The sequence below is a fragment of the Procambarus clarkii genome, chromosome 45 (assembly GCF_040958095.1).
Source record: "Procambarus clarkii isolate CNS0578487 chromosome 45, FALCON_Pclarkii_2.0, whole genome shotgun sequence".
NCBI lineage: Eukaryota > Metazoa > Arthropoda > Malacostraca > Decapoda > Cambaridae > Procambarus > Procambarus clarkii.
In genome coordinates, this window is record NC_091194.1 from 16,898,771 (window position 1) to 16,915,822 (window position 17,052).

Consider the following 17,052-nt stretch of genomic DNA (forward strand, 5'->3'; position numbering starts at 1 on the left):
TTTTTTTCTAAAGTTAGGTTCAGTTCCTTCAGTCGCTTTTCAAATACCATCCCGTGCAACTCTGGGACTAGCCTCGTCGCAAATTGTTTAACCTTTTCCAGTTTCCTAATGTGTTTCTTTAGGTGGGGGCTGCATACTCTAAGACTGGTCTCACGTAGGTAGTGTAAAGCGCTCTGAATGCCTCCTTACTTACGTTTCTGAATGATGTTCTAACTTTTGCTAGCGAAGAGTACGCTGCTGTCGTTATCCTATTTATATGTGCCTCAGGAGTTAGATTAGTTGTTGCGTCCACTCCCAGGACTCTTTCTCGAATCGTAAAAGGAAAATAGTTTATTTTCATTTTGTACTGACCCTTTGGTCTCCTGTCATCTAGTCTCACTTCCATAACTTTGCACATGATCATGTTGAACTCTCGTAGCCCTTTCTCTGACCATCTCTGTAGCATGTTCAAGTCCTCTTGCAGTATTCTACACTCGTCATCTGTCACAACTCGTCTCATTAATTTCGCGTCTTCCGCGTACATTGACATATTTAGGACTCGACTCCTGTAGTCATATCGTTCACTTACAAACAGAACTGGTCCCAGCACCGATCCTTGAGGTACTCCACTCGTTACCGTTCACCAGTCTAACTTCTCGCCCCTGACTGTTACTCTCTGGCTCCTGCCTGTTAATTCCTTACTCATGTTAGTGCTTTTCCGTTTACTCCCGCCTGCCTCTCAAGTTTGAATAGCAGTCTTCTGTGCAGTACTGAGTCAAAGGCTTTTTGGCAGTCCAGAAATATGCAGTCCGCCTATCCTGCTCTGTCCTGCCTTATTCTTGTTATTTTATCATAGAATTTTAGAATTATTTTAGGCATGATTTCCCTTCTCTGAACCCATGTTGATGTTTCTTCACATACATAATGTTGTCAGTGTAAAAAGTCTTAACCTGATTATTCTTTAGAGTACTTTACAGGGAATGTGTGTGTATTCACTTAGTTGTATTCACCTAATTGTGCTTGCGGGTGTTGAGCTCTGCTCTTTCGGCCCGCCTCTCAACTGTCAATCAACTGTAACTAAATATTTTTTTCTTCCCCACCACACACACCCAGGAAGCAGCACTGTAGGAGCTGACTAATTCCCAGGTACCTATTTACTGCTAGCTAACAGGGGCATTCAGGATGAAAGAAACTTTGCCCATTTGTTTCTGCCTGGTCCGGGAATCGAACCCGTGGCCACAGAATTATGAGTCCTGCGCGCTGTCCACTCAGCTACCAGTCCCCCCCACGTGTGTGTGTGTACTCACCTATTTGTGCTTGCGGGGGTTGAGCTTTGGCTCTTTGGTCCCGCCTCTCAACTGTCAATCAACTGGTGTACAGATTCCTGAGCCTACTGAGCTCTATCATATCTACACTTGAAACTGTGTATGGAGTCAGCCTCCACCACATCACTGCCTAATGCATTCCATCCGTTAACTACTCTGACACTGAAAAAGTTCCTTCTAACGTCCCAGTAGCTCATGTGGGTACTCAGTTTCCACCTGTGTCCCCTTGTTCGCGTACCACCCGTGTTGAATAGTTTATCCTTGTTTACCCGGTCGATTCCCCTGAGGATTTTGTAGGTTGTGATCATGTCTCCACTTACTCTTCTGTCTTCCAGTGTCGTAAGGTGCATTTCCCGCAGCCTTTCCTCGTAACTCATGCCTCTTAGTTCTGGGACTAGTCAAGTGGCATACCTTTGAACTTTTTCCAGCTTCGTCTTGTGCTTGACAAAGTACGGGCTCCATGCTGGGGCCGCATACTGCAGGATTGGTCTTACATATGTGGTGTACAAGATTCTAAATGATTCCTTACACAGGTTCCTGAACGCTCTTCTAATGTTAGCCAGCCTCGCATATGCCGCAGACGTTATTCTTTTTATGAGGGCTTCAGGAGACAGGTTTGGTGTGATATCAACTCCTAGATCTTTCTCTCTGTCCGTTTCACTAACTACTTCATCTCCTATTCTGTATCCTGTGTCTGGCCTTCTGTTTCCACTGCCTAGTTTCATTACTTTGCATTTGCTTGGGTTGAACTTCAACAGCCATTTGTTGGACCATTCACTCGGTCTGTCTAGGTAATCTTGTAGCCTCTTACTATCATCCTCTGTTTCAATCTTTCTCATAATTTTTGCATCATCAGCAAACACTGCGAGAAACGAGTCTATACCCTCTGGGAGATCATTTACATATATCAGAAACAGTATAGGTCCAAGGACTGACCCCTGCGGGACTCCACTTGTAACGTCTCGCCAATCTGAGATCTCACCCCTCACACTGACTCGTTGTCTCCTGTTACTTAGGTACTCCTTTATCCAATGGAGTACCTTCCCTTTCACTCCAGCCTGCATCTACAGCTTTCGCACTAGCCTCTTGTGTGGTACTGTGTCAAAGGCTTTCTGGCAATCCAAAAATATACAGTTTGCCCACCCTTCTCTTTCTTGCCTGATTTTTGTTGCCTGGTCGTAGAATTCAAGTAACCCTGTAAGGCAGGACCTGCCATCCCTGAACCCATGTTGATGCTGTGTTACAAAGTTCCTTCGCTCCAGATGCTCCACTAGCTTTCTTCGCACAATCTTCTCCATCAGCTTGCATGGTATGCAGGTTAGGGACACTGGTCTGTAGTTCAGTGCCTCCTGTCTATCCCCCTTCTTGTATATCGGGACTACATTAGCTGCTCTAGTAACCATTCCTTCGACCACCTCTCAAGCCTATCCAGGTCATGAATAGTGTAGTGTCTAATACTCTTTCTTGTGGTACTACACTTACGACGTTCCTCCACTATGGGATCTTTTTCCTCATCGTAACTCTCCGTTTTCCATCAGAGAGGTACTCTCTCATGTATCTGAGCGGCCCTCAGTGTTACTCCTGCTGGATTTTCAAGTTTGTAGAATAGTTTATTGTGTGGAATTGCTTCATATTCATTTTAGGAAGCCAGGAAGACACTATCTGTCCATCCGCTCGTTTCTGACGCTTTATCGCAAGGCAGGATTTGTCCTCACTGCACTTGCGTGCGTGCGTGCGTGTGTGTGTGTGTGTGTGTGTGTGTGTGTGTGTGTGTGTGTGTGTGTGTGTGTGTGTGTGTGTGTGTACTCGCCTAGTTGTACTCGCCTAGTTGTGCTTGCGGGGGTTGAGCTCTGGCTCTTTGGTCCCGCCTCTCAACCGTCAATCAACTGGTGTACAGGTTCCTGAGCCTATTGGGCTCTATCATATCTACACTTGAAACTGTGTATGGAGTCAGCCTCCACCACATCACTTCCTAATGCATTCCATTTGTCAACCACTCTGACACTAAAAAAGTTCTTTCTAATATCTCTGTCGCTCATTTGGGCACTCAGTTTCCACCTGTGTCCCCTAGTGCGTGTGCCTCTTGTGTTAAATAGCCTGTCCTTATCTACCCTATCAATTCCCTTCAGAATCTTGAATGTGGTGATCATGTCCCCCCTAACTCTTCTGTCTTCCAGCGAAGAGAGGTTTAATTCCCGTAGTCTCTCCTCGTAGCTCATACCTCTCAGCTCGGGTACTAGTCTGGTGGCAAACCTTTGAACCTTTTCCAGTTTAGTCTTATCCTTGACTAGATATGGACTCCATGCTGGGGCTGCATACTCCAGAATTGGCCTGACATATGTGGTATACAAAGTTCTGAAAGATTCTTTACACAAGTTTCTGAATACCGTTCGTATGTTGGCCAGCCTGGCATATGCCGCTGATGTTATCCTCTTGATATGTGCTGCAGGAGAAAGGTCTGGCGTGATATCAACCCCCAAGTCTTTTTCTTTCTCTGACTCCTGAAGAATTTCCTCTCCCAGATGATACCTTGTATCTGGCCTCCTGCTCCCTACACCTATCTTCATTACATTACATTTGGTTGGGTTAAACTCTAACAACCCTTTGTTCGACCATTCCTTCAGCTTGTCTAGGTCTTCTTGAAGCCCCAAACAGTCCTCTTTTGTCTTAATCCTTCTCATAATTTTGGCATCGTCCGCAAATATTGAGAGAAATGAATCGATACCCTCCGGGAGATCATTTACATATATCAGAAACAAGATAGGACCGAGTACAGAGCCCTGTGGGACTGCACTGGTGACTTCACGCCAATCGGAGGTCTCACCCCTCACCGTAACTCTGTTTCCTATTGCTTAGGTACTCCCTTGTCCACTGGAGCACCTTACCAGCTACACCTGCCTGTCTCTCCAGCTTATGTACCAGCCTCTTATTAAGCGGTACTGTGTCAAAGGCTTTCCGACAATCCAAGAAAATGTAGTCCGCCCAGCCCTCTCTTTCTTGCTTAATCTTTGTCACCTGATTGTAGAATTCTATCAAGCCTGTAAGGCAAGATTTACTCTCCCTAAACCCATGTTGGCGATTTGTCACGAAGTCCCTTCTCTCCAGATGTGTTACCAGGTTTTTTCTCACGATCTTCTCCATCACCTTGCATGGTATACAAGTCAAGGACACTGGCCTGTAGTTCAGTGCCTCTTGCCTGTCGCCCTTTTTGTATATTGGGACCACATTCGCTGTCTTCCATATTTCTGGTAGGTCTCCTGTCTCCAGTGACTTACTATATACTATGGAGAGTGGCAAGCAAAGTGCCTCTGCACACTCTTTCAGTACCCATGGTGAGATCCCGTCTGGACCAACAGCCTTTCTAACATCCAGATCCAGCAGGTGTGTCTTGACCTCCTCTCTCGAAATTTCGAACTCTTCCAAGGCCGCCTGGTTTACCTCCCTTTCTCCTAGCACAGTGACCTCACCTTGTTTTATTGTGAAGACCTAGAACCTCTTGTTGAGTTCTTCACACACCTCTCTGTCATTCTCTGTATACCTGTCCTCGCCTGTTCTAAGTTTCAATACCTGTTCTTTCACTGTAGTTTTCCTTCTGATGTGACTGGAGTAGCTTTGGTTCGGTCTTGGCTTTGTTTACTATATCATTTTCAAAACTTTTCTCTGCTTCTCTTCTCACCCTGACGTACTCATTCCTGGTTCTCTGGTATCTCTCTCTACTTTCTTGTGTTCTGTTATTCCGGAAGTTCCTCCACGCCCTTTTGTTCAGTTTCTTCGCTTCCATACATGCCCTATTATACCATGGATTCTTCTGTTGCTTCTCGGATTTTTCCCTTTGGGCCGGGATGAACCTGTTTACTGCCTCCTGACACTTTTGGGTAACATAGTCCATCATACCCTGTACAGACTTATCTCTGAGGTCTGTGTCCCAAGGTATTTCACTTAGGAAACTTCTCATCTGTTCATAATTCCCCTTTCGGTATGCCAGCCTTTTGATTCCTAGTTCTTGTTTGTTTGTGTGTGTGTGTATGTACTCACCTAGTTTGCAGGGGTTGAGCTCTGGCTCTTTGGGCCCGCCACTCAACTGTCAATCAACTGATTTTTTTCCCATACACACACACCCCAAGGAATCAGCCCGTAGCAGCTGCCTAACTCCCAGGTACCTATTTACTGCTAGGCGAACAGACGCATCAGGGTAAAAGAAACTCTGCCCATTAGTTTCCGCCTGCGCCGTAGGGATCGATCCCGAACCCCTAGGACTACGAATACCGAGCACTCTGTCCACTCAACCGTCAGGCCCTTCCACTCAGGTGTGTGTGGATGAGGGGGGGGGAGTGATGGTGAAGGGGGGGAGTGATGGTGAAGGGGGGGGGGCATTAATTATGGAACGGGCCAGACTCACTGTATTTTTAATTACCTCCTGGGTATGGTGAGGATAAACATGTTATTTTTTTAATGATCATTAAACAGAATAAAAGATAAAAAAAGGAGGGATGGGCAGACAGGTGGACGGAGAGACAAACAGGTGGACGGAGAGACAAACAGGAGGACGGAGAGACAAACAGGAGGACGGAGAGACAAACAGGAGGACGGAGAGACAAACAGGAGGACGGAGAGACAAACAGGAGGACGGAGAGACAAACAGGAGGACGGAGAGACAAACAGGAGGACGGAGAGACAAACAGGAGGACGGAGAGACACAGGAGGACGGAGAGACAAACAGGAGGACGGAGAGACAAACAGGAGGACAGACAGACAAACAGGTGGACGGAGGGACAAACAGGTGGACGGAGGGACAAACAGGAGGACAGACAGACAAACAGGTGGACGGAGGGACAAACAGGTGGACGGAGAGACAAACAGGTGGACGGAGAGACAAACAGGTGGACGGAGAGACAAACAGGTGGACGGAGAGACAAACAGGTGGACGGAGAGACAAACAGGTGGACGGAGAGACAAACAGGTGGACGGAGAGACAAACAGGTGGACGGACAGACAAACAGGTGGACGGAGGGCAAACAGGAGAACAGACAGACAAACAGGTGGACGGAGGGACAAACAGGTGGACGGAGAGACAAACAGGTGGACAGACAGACAAACAGGTGGACGGAGGGACAAACAGGAGGACAGACAGACAAACAGGTGGACGGAGGGACAAACAGGTGGACGGAGAGACAAACAGGTGGACAGACAAACAGGTGGACGGAGGGACAAACAGGAGGACAGACAGACAAACAGGTGGACGGAGGGACAAACAGGTGGACGGAGGGACAAACAGGAGGACAGACAGACAAACAGGAGGACGGAAAGAACACCCCCTCCCCTCTCCTGCGTCACCCACTCCGATCACACGCCCCCCCCCTACCACCCGTCATTCAGACAGTCAACTAATGGCTCAAATAATCACCACCATCTGTCATTCGTCTCAGATTTCTCACTCAATTTATCGCGTGTGACGGGTGGCGGTGGCGGTGTGGTCGCCGCTCTGACAGGTAAAGCGCCCGGGGGTCTGTCTAGTGACTAATTGGGTGACCGCTTGGATTGTGTATACGGGAATAACATAATATTTCTGTCATAGACCTACGGAAACCCAGTGTTTTTTAGCGTTATACATTGCGTCCTGATATATGTCTGAATGTAACTATTATATATATATATAATATATATATATATATATATATATATATATATATATATATATATATATATATATATATATATATATATATATATATATATATATATATATATATATATATATGTCGTACCTAATAGCCAGAACGCACTTCTCAGCCTACTATGCAAGGCCCGATTTGCCTAATAAGCCAAGTTTTCATGAATTAATTGTTTTTCGACTACCTAACCTACCTAACCTACCTAACCTAACCTAACTTTTTCCGCTACCTAACCTAACCTAACCTATAAAGATAGGTTAGGTTAGGTTAGGTAGGGTTGGTTAGGTTCGGTCATATATCTACGTTAATTTTAACTCCAATAAAAAAAAATTGATCTCATACATAATGAAATGGGTAGCTTCATCATTTCATAAGAAAAAAATTAGAGAAAATATATTAATTCAGGAAAACTTGGCTTATTAGGCAAATCGGGCCTTGCATAGTAGGCTGAGAAGTGCGTTCTGGCTATTAGGTACGACATTATATATATATATATATATATATATATATATATATATATATATATATATATATATATATATATATATATATATATATATATATTATATATATATATATATATATATATATATATATATATATATATATATATATATATAATATAGTGTGTATACTCATTTAATTGTGGTTGTGGGGGTTGAGCTTCGGCTCTTTGGTCCCGCCTCTCAACCGTCAATCAACTGGTGTACAGGTTCCTGAGCCTACTGGGCTCTATCATATCTACATTTGAAACTGTGTATGGGGTCAGCCTCCACCACATCACTGCCTAATGCATTACATTTATTAAGTACGCTAACACTAAAACAAATATTTTTAATGTCTCTGGCTTATTTGGGCACTACGTTTCCACCTGTGTCCCCTTGTTCGTGTCCCACCCGTGTGTGTGTTGTGTGTGTGTGTGTGTTGTGTGTTGTGTGTGTGTGTGTGTGTGTGTTGTGTGTGTGTTGTGTGTGTGTGTGTGTGTGTGTGTTGTGTGTTGTGTGTGTGTGTGTGTGTGTGTGTTGTGTGTGTGTGTGTGTTGTGTGTGTGTGTGTGTACTCACCTATATGTACTCACCTATATGTGCTTGCAGGATCGAGCATTGACTCTTGGATCCCGCCTTTCTAGCTATCGGTTGTTTACAGCAATGACTCCTGTCCCATTTCCCTATCATACCTAGTTTTAAAAGTATGAATAGTATTTGCTTCCACAACCTGTTCCCCAAGTGCATTCCATTTTTCTACTACTCTCACGCTAAAAGAAAACTTCCTAACATCTCTGTGACTCATCTGAGTTTCCAGTTTCCACCCATGTCCCCTCGTTCTGTTATTATTACGTGTGAACATTTCATCTATTTCCACTTTATCAATTCCCCTGAGTATTTTATATGTCCCTATCATATCTCCTCTCTCCCTTCTTTTCTCTAGTGTCGTTAGGTTCAGTTCCTTCAGCCGCTCTTCATATCCCATCCCTCGTAACTCTGGGACAAGCCTCGTCGCAAACCTCTGAACCTTCTCCAGTTTCTTTGTGTTTCTTCAGGTGGGGGCTCCATGATGGCGCGGCATACTCTAAGACGGGTCTCACGTAGGCAGTGTAAAGTGCCCTAAAAGCTTCCTCATTTAGGTTTCTGAATGAAGTTCTAATTTTCGCCAGTGTAGAGTACGCTGCTGTCGTTATCCTATTTATATGTGCCTCAGGAGTTAGATTAGGTGTCACATCCACTCCCAGGTCTCTTTCTCGAATCGTTACAGGTAGGCTGTTCCCCTTCATTGTGTACTGTCCCTTTGGTCTCCTGTCACCTGATCCCATTTCCATAACTTTACATTTACTGGTGTTAAACTCCAGTAGCCATTTCCCTGACCATCTCTGCAGCCTGTTTAAGTCCTCTTGGAGGATCCTACAATCCTCGTCTGTCACAACTCTTCTCATTAATTTTGCGTCATCTGCAAACATTGACATGTATGATTCCACTCCTGTAAACATATCATTTACGTAAATTAGAAAGAGGATTGGTCCCAGCACCGATCCTTGAGGTACTCCACTTGTTACTGTTCGCCAGTCCGACTTTTCGCCCCTTACCATTACCCTCTGGCTCCTTCCTGTTAGGTAGTTCTTCACCCATACTAGGGCCTTTCCGCTTACTCCTGCCTGCCTCTCAAGTTTGTATAGCAGTCTCATGTGCGGTACCGTATCAAAGGCCTTTTGGCAGTCAAGAAATATGCAGTCTGCCCAGCCTTCTCTGTCCTGCCTTATCCTTGTTACTTTATCATAGAATTCTAAAAGGTTTGTTAGGCATGATTTCCCTGTCCAGAACCCATGTTGGTGCTTGTTTACAAACGCAATGCTCTCCAGGTGTTCAACAAGTCTTAGCCTAATTATTCTTTCAAGTATTTTGCAGGGGATGCTTGTCAGTGATACGGGTCTGTAGTTAAGTGCCTCCTCCCTATCACCTTTTTTGAAAATCGGTACGACATTTGCCTCCTTCCAGCAACTGGGCAATTCTCCCGACATAAGTGACTCATTAAAGATCATTGCCAGAGGCACGCTGAGAGCCTGCGCTGCCTCTTTAAGTATCCACGGTGATACTTTGTCTGGTCCAACAGCTTTATTTGCATCCAGTGTTGTCAACTGTTTCATTACATCCTCTGCTGTCATCTCTATATCTGATAGTCTTTCATCTTGGGTAATCTCTTCTAACAAAGGGAGCTGCTCAGGCTCGGTTGTGAACACTCCATGGAATTTTGCATTCAGTACCTCGCAGATTTCCTTGTCGCTTTCTGTATATGCCCCTTCTGTTTTCCTCAGTCTTGTCACTTGGTCATTTACCGACATCTTCCTTCTTATATGGCTATGTAGTAATTTTGGTTGCTTTTTCGCTTTGACTGCAATATCATTCTCATAATTTCTTTCCGACACTCGTCTTATGTTAATGTAATCATTCCTAGCTCTGTTACATCTAATCCTGTTGTCCTCTGTCCTTTGTCTTCTGTACTTCCTCCACTCCCTCCTGCTTCTCACCTTTGCTTCCTGACACTGTCTATTAAACCATGGGTTATTATATTCCCTCCTGCTTTTTTCCTTTATTGTTGGAATAAATCTATCTTCAGCCTCCTTGCATTTCAATATGACTTGGTTCATCATACCTTGCACTGTTTTTCCTCTAAGTTCTTCCTCCCACTGCACTTCTCCCAGGTAGTCCCTTATCCTTCTGTAGTCCCCTTTTCTGTAATCAAGTCTCCTTTCCCGGACCTCTTGTCCTTTGGTCACAATTTTAAACTCCATCATGTAGTCAAAGACTAGGACACAATGGTCACTAGCTCCTAGTGGTATTTCATGTTCCAACTGCTCGATGTCTTCTACATTCTGAGTGATAATGAGATCTAATAGGCTGGGCGTATCCCCTCCTCTTTCCCTAGTATCTTCTTCCACATGCTGTGTTAGGAAATTCCTGTCAATAACGTCTACCAGCTTCGCTCCCCAGGTCTCTTCCCCGCCATGGGGATTCCTCGTTTCCCAATCTATCTCTCCGTGATTTAGGTCCCCCATGACCAGCAGCTTCGCTCTCATTCTATGCGCTAAAGTTGCTGCCCTCTGCAGTTCATCCATACATGTCTTGTTGCTGTCCTCGTACTCCTGCCTGGGCCTTCTACTGTTTGGTGGGGGATTGTAGAGTATCAAGATTACAATCTTCTTCCCATCCACTGTCAGAGTTCCATGTATGAAGCTTGTGCTTTCATTGGTACCCGGATTTTCCAGCTCATCAAACTTCCATTTCCGCTTTATTAGTAGTGCCACTCCTCCTCCCTCTCTCTGTGTCCTTTCTTTTCTTATCACCTGGTACCCCTCTGGAAAGATTGCATCCGAGATCATACCATTTATTTTAGTTTCCACTATTGCCACTATGTCTGGGTCTGCCTCACTAACTCTTTCTTTTATCTCTTCTGCTTTATTGGCTACCCCATCAGCATTGGTGTACCAAACCTTGAGACTCTTCTTGGAAACTCGGGTGTCAGAGTTCCCCCTTTCACCAGGGGTCTGGGGGGAACTGGGGGGTGTCTGGGGGGCAAGTGGGGGCTGTGGGGGTGAGTGGGGGGGTGCTAGGGGGGTGCCTGGGAGTGCCTGGTTGGCGAATGGGGTCTGGGTATCTAGGGGGGTAGGAAGGGCATAATGGGTCTGAAAGTTAGGGGTCTGAATAGCATAGGGGGGCTGAGAAATAGTGAGACTGAGAGTCAGATAGAGGTTGAGAGGTTGGGGGGGAGAGGGATACTGAGGGCGGAGAGCTGAGATGAGAATGGAGCATGGGTGCTGGGAGTGGAAGAGAGGGTATATTAGTTAGGGGGGAATCGGGGGTAGGTGGGGGTTTTGGGGTAGAAGAGGGGAAGAGGGAGATGGGGGAAGGTGTTAGGGGGGTCACAAGGTGAGGGGGTTAAATGTGGGTTGGAGGTGCATAGGAGGGGTGAGGGTTGGGTGGGGTTTGGGGGTGAGTGGAAGAGGGGTGCAGTGGAAGCTGGGATGGAGTAGATGGAATTGAAGTCAATGGGGTAGAAGGGGCAGGGGAGTAGGAAGGGGTATTTGGGGAGGGGGGATGGGAAGGTGGGTTTGGGGAGGGCATGGCTTGACCCACTGGGGTTGCTGACAAGTGTGATGTAGCAGGGGCAGGGGAATCGTTGGGGAGGTGCAAATGTGGAAGGGACAGGGGGGTTTTGGGAGGCTGAGGCAGGGGGGAGGTATAGGAGGGCTGAGTTGGGGAGGATGCGACCTGGGAGGTGACCTGGGAGGTGGCCTGGGAGGTGACCTGGGATGTGACCTGGGAGGTGAGACTACCTGAAAGGCTAGTTCGGTGTCGTTGTTGCCATCTATTTTTGTGGGCTATTTGCTCATCTTTCGTCATAAACCTCTCTATAAACACATTGTAATGGGTTTCACTTCCTCTGAGTAAATGCTTGGTCCTCATTATGTACTCCACTGCCTCCTCATTGGAGAATTGCACCAGAACAGGTCTATTCTTGGTACAATTGTAAGGTCCAACCCGTCGATTTATATCCATCTCGTGTTCTGCCATTCCTGCTCCAATACACCTCAATATCTCGTGCAATTCGTATTTTTCTGTTTCTATTCTCTCTTGTCTTGTTGGTGCCCTAGATTCGAATAATCCATGTATTATAATAGACCGTCTCCTCGGTAATTCATTGTCATGCTGGTAGCCTGTCCCCTGGGGATTCCCCATCCCAACCGTAGTCACTAACCCATCCCCCACTAATCCTCAATCCTTAGCCATGCTGCTAATCCTTCCTAATTCGTTTGTGATACGAGCACATTCCCTCTCCCAGTCCTCTCTTCCCTTCCTAATCTCTTCCTGAACATAGAGCATAAGTTCTTGTTTCTGCCTCTCTACCGCATCCTGTATTTGCTGAAATACCTCACTTTTAATCCCCTGGATTAGATCCTCCAACCAATCACTCCTTCTCTCTACAAATTTCCCTATTAATTTGTCTATAAATCTGTCTGTGTGTGTATGTGTGTGTGTGTGTGTGTGTGTGTGTGTGTGTGTGTGTGTGTGTACACAAACAAGAGAGGCTACATGTGAGCGAGTGCAGACCCACGTCACAAGACCCACATATTCTGCGAGCTCCGGGTTCAGTATCCGTGTTGAGACACGCACACATGTATCTCTATATGTAGCACGGTGTTCTACATCCTCACCTCACAACCAAGCCACCCGGCTCCATTTCCCGGGAAGACCAAAAACTATTGGGCACATCTCCTTTCTATTCTCTTACCAGTCAAACAGGCACCCTGGGAGTTAGCAATCTGAGGTGGGATGCATCACGGAGGGAAAGCCAAGAATTGGCCTCCAGAGCACTTCGATGTGTGTTCACGAACATCGAAGTACGAGCAGGCTTCGTACTTCGAACGTACAAGTTTACCATCCTGTTACTAAGAGCATACAGGATTACTCTATTCATATTTGTAATGTATATTTCCATGTTTATCCTTCAAAAAATCCTCCAAAGAAGAGGCACACGCAGGAGAAGAAAGGAATGAATAACATAAACAAAGTTTACGAAGTAGTAACAGGAGAAATATTGAACAAGATGAAAGGGATAACTGATATAATCTTCCCTTGTAATTATGGAAGTTGGTAGTGTTCACCTGTGTGGTTAACACAGTCACTAGCGGTGTTTACAGTTACTGGGGGGGGGGGTAGTGTTCACCTGTGTGGTTATCACAGTCACTAGCGGTGTTCACAGTTACTGGGGGGGGGGGGGTAGTGTTCACCTGTGAGGTTAACACAGTCACTAGCGGTGTTTACAGTTACTGGGGGGGGGGGTAGTGTTCACCTGTGTGGTTAACACAGTCACTAGCGGTGTTCACAGTTACTGGGGGGGGGTAGTGTTCACCTGTGTGGTTAACACAGTCACTAGCGGTGTTCACAGTTATTTGGGGGGGGGTAGCGTTCACCTGTGAGGTTAACACAGTCACTAGCGGTGTTTACAGTTACTGGGGGGGGGTAGTGTTCACCTGTGTGGTTAACACAGTCACTAGCGGTGTTCACAGTTACTGGGGGGGGGGGTAGTGTTCACCTGTGTGGTTCACACAGTCACTAGCGGTGTTCACAGTTATTTGGGGGGGGGGGTAGCGTTCACCTGTGAGGTTAACACAGTCACTAGCGGTGTTCACAGTTACTGGGGGGGGGGGTAGTGTTCACCTGTGTGGTTAACACAGTCACTAGCGGTGTTCACAGTTACTGGGGGGGGGTAGCGTTCATCTGTGAGGTTAACACGGTCACTAGCGGTGTTCACAGTTACTGTGGGGGGGGGGGGGTGGCAGTGTTCACAGTTACTGGGGGGGGGGTAGTGTTCACTTGTGTGGTTAACACAGTCACTAGCGGTGTTCACAGTTACTGGGGGGGGGGGTAGTGTTCACCTGTGTGGTTAACACAGTCACTAGCGGTGTTCACAGTTACTGGGGGGGGGGGTAGTGTTCACCTGTGTGGTTATCACAGTCACTAGCGGTGTTCACAGTTACTGGGTGGGGGGTAGTGTTCACCTGTGTGGTTATCACAGTCACTAGCGGTGTTCACAGTTACTGGGGGGGGTTAGTGTTCACCTGTGAGGTTACGACAGTCACTAGCAGTGTTCACAGTTACTGGGGGGGTGGCAGTGTTCACAGTTACTGGGGGGGGAGTGTTCACCTGTGTGGTTAACACAGCCACTAGCAGTGTTCACAGTTACTGGGGGGGTGGCAGTGTTCACAGTTACTGGGGGGGGGGAGTGTTCACCTGTGTGGTTAACACAGCCACTAGCAGTGTTCACAGTTACTGGGGGGGGTGGCAGTGTTCACAGTTACTGGGGGGGGGAGTGTTCACCTGTGTGGTTAACACAGCCACTAGCAGTGTTCACAGTTACTGGGGGGGGGGGTTAGTGTTCATCTGTGAGATTAACACAGTCACTAGCGGTGTTCACAGTTACTGGGGGGGGGGGGTTAGTGTTCACCTGTGAGGTTACGACAGTCACTAGCAGTGTTCACAGTTACTGGGGGGGTGGCAGTGTTCACAGTTACTGGGGGGGGGGAGTGTTCACCTGTGTGGTTAACACAGCCACTAGCAGTGTTCACTGTTACTTGCGGGGGGGGGGGGGGTAGGGTTCACCTGTGAGTAACGGTGTTCACAGTTATTTGGGGGGGGGGGGGTAGTGTTCACCTGTGAGGTTAACACAGTCACTAGCAGTGTTCACAGTTACTGGGGGGGGGTGGCAGTGTTCACAGTTACTGGGGGGGGGGAGTGTTCACCTGTGTGGTTAACACAGCCACTAGCAGTGTTCACAGTTACTGGGGGGGGGTAGTGTTCATCTGTGAGGTTAACACAGTCACTAGCGGTGTTCACAGTTACTGGGGGGGGGTTAGTGTTCACCTGTGAGGTTACGACAGTCACTAGCGGTGTTCACAGTTACTGGGGGGGGTGGCAGTGTTCACAGTTACTGGGGGGGGGGAGTGTTCACCTGTGTGGTTAACACAGCCACTAGCAGTGTTCACTGTTACTTGCGGGGGGGGGGGTAGGGTTCACCTGTGAGTAACGGTGTTCACAGTTATTTGGGGGGGGGGGTTAGTGTTCACCTGTGAGGTTACGACAGTCACTAGCGGTGTTCACAGTTACTGGGGGGGGGGTGGCAGTGTTCACAGTTACTGGTGGGGGGAGTGTTCACCTGTGTGGTTAACACAGCCACTAGCAGTGTTCACTGTTACTTGCGGGGGGGGGGGGTAGGGTTCACCTGTGAGTAACGGTGTTCACAGTTATTTGGGGGGGGGGGGTAGTGTTCACCTGTGAGGTTAACACAGTCACTAGCGGTGTTCACAGTTACTGGGGGGGATAGTGTTCACCTGTGAGGTTAACACAGTCACTAACAGTGTTCACGTGTTGAGGAACTTGGGACCTGGCACCTAGGTGTTCAGCTCCTCACAGGTGTTGTGGCAACACATGCGCTGACAGGTGTCATGTTCTACAGCACACACCTGTTGAGCGCGACACCACTCTCCCTTCTCTGTCTCGTCCTCATTCTCTCTATCTCTCTTTCTCTTTCTCTTTCCAATCGACTCTTAGTAAAACCCGATAAAGAACTTCCGGTTTATCTATGACACCAGATTTAATGCACATCACAACGAACATGTTCCATACGAATTTAAAACGAACCACACACGCTAACAACCTTTAAAGTTCCCAATAGGATCTCACATCACCTTGAGTATAATTTACCGAGCTGATTAGTTAGAAAAAGGTGAAAACACGTAGGAAATCTCATGGAGCGAGGATAGCGCGTGACCTCCCCTCTCGACGGTGTATCCGGCACTGAATACCACGAGCATCACCCAGGGGAGGATGGCGGCAACAGTTGTCAAGGCTCGTCGAACGCCTCAACCAGGTGCCCATTTTGTTGCCGTTTTTCTGTATTGATTGTTGACGCAGGTGTGAGGTGGGAGGCCTGGGGTGATTACTGCCACCACACACCTGACCACAGCTTGGTTAAACACCTTAATGATGAGTTGGTCAGCATGGTGTGATGGCTTTGTTGACGATCTGTGGGTGTTTTGGGTGTGTTTGGGTAGGTAGGTGTGTGTGTGCTTGCCTCGTTGTGATTGCGGGGGTTGAGCTCTGGCTCTTTGGTCCCACCTCTCAACTGTCAATCAACTGGTGATTGTGTGTGTGTGAGCGCGCGCGCGTGTGGGAGTGCGTTAGATGAATGTTTACCATAGTTGTAAAATGATTGTCAAAACTAGTAACTAAATTACACACAAATAATACAAAATACAAATAACGTAATCCACCATAAAAAGAAGTGTTTCAGTCGGAGGGTGATCTTGTGTGGAGAGGGGCGGACGGTCGTCTTAAATGATGGTTTACCTCGTTTAAAAGTCCTCATCCAATCATAGACGCTATATCACAGTTCCTTCAAATCACATGCACGAGTAAATTATAATTACAAAACACAATTTAAATATAATAATTACATATAGGTCTATGACGTCATAGGCAACCTAAATTCTACTCCCCTAAGGAGTGTATCTACCCCAGCCTGGGGGGGGGGAAGGGTCGGGGGGCCACGCGCCCCTAGGCAGCGCCCGACACAAATATTTACAACCACCCAAGTGGGAAACCACTGGTGTCGTGAGGACATTTCCTGTGTATATAAACGAACACAGGATAAGAAATATGAAGATAAATAAGGCACTCATTTGACTTCTAGTGTTAAAGAGAGATGAGAAAGGGAGGTGTAATTAAAGGTTCAATTAAAGATGTATTGAGTGATATAATCATAGAGCCAGAGATATACTTAGATGTAATAGAAGATACGAGAGAAATGAGACAACGAGACAGGGAGAGAGAGTGAGAATGAGGAGAGAGAGTGAGAATGAGGAGAGAGAGTGAGAATGAGGAGAGAGAGTGAGAATGAGGAGAGAGAGTGAGAATGAGGAGAGAGAGTGAGAATGAGGAGAGAGAGTGAGAATGAGGAGAGAGAGTGAGAATGAGGAGAGAGAGTGAGAATGAGGAGAGAGAGTGAGAATGAGGAGAGAGAGTGAGA

General features: G+C 46.8%; 1 protein-coding gene across 7 annotated transcripts in view; it reads right to left on the reverse strand.

Annotated features, from left to right (window-relative positions):
• The window catches only part of LOC123770093 (ras-related protein Rab-8A), a 90,791-nt gene extending 74,881 nt beyond the window's left edge, over positions 1–15,910 (reverse strand). For 2 of the 7 annotated variants that reach the window (XM_069301470.1, XM_069301467.1), the window contains exon 1: positions 15,713–15,865. The gene's annotated coding sequence lies outside the window, so the exon portion shown is untranslated. Of the gene's footprint in view, positions 1–15,681 lie in introns of all 7 variants that reach the window. The other 5 variants (XM_069301471.1, XM_069301468.1, XM_069301469.1 and 2 more) reach the window with 5 other exon arrangements.
• Between the last annotated feature and the right edge of the window lie 1,142 nt (positions 15,911–17,052).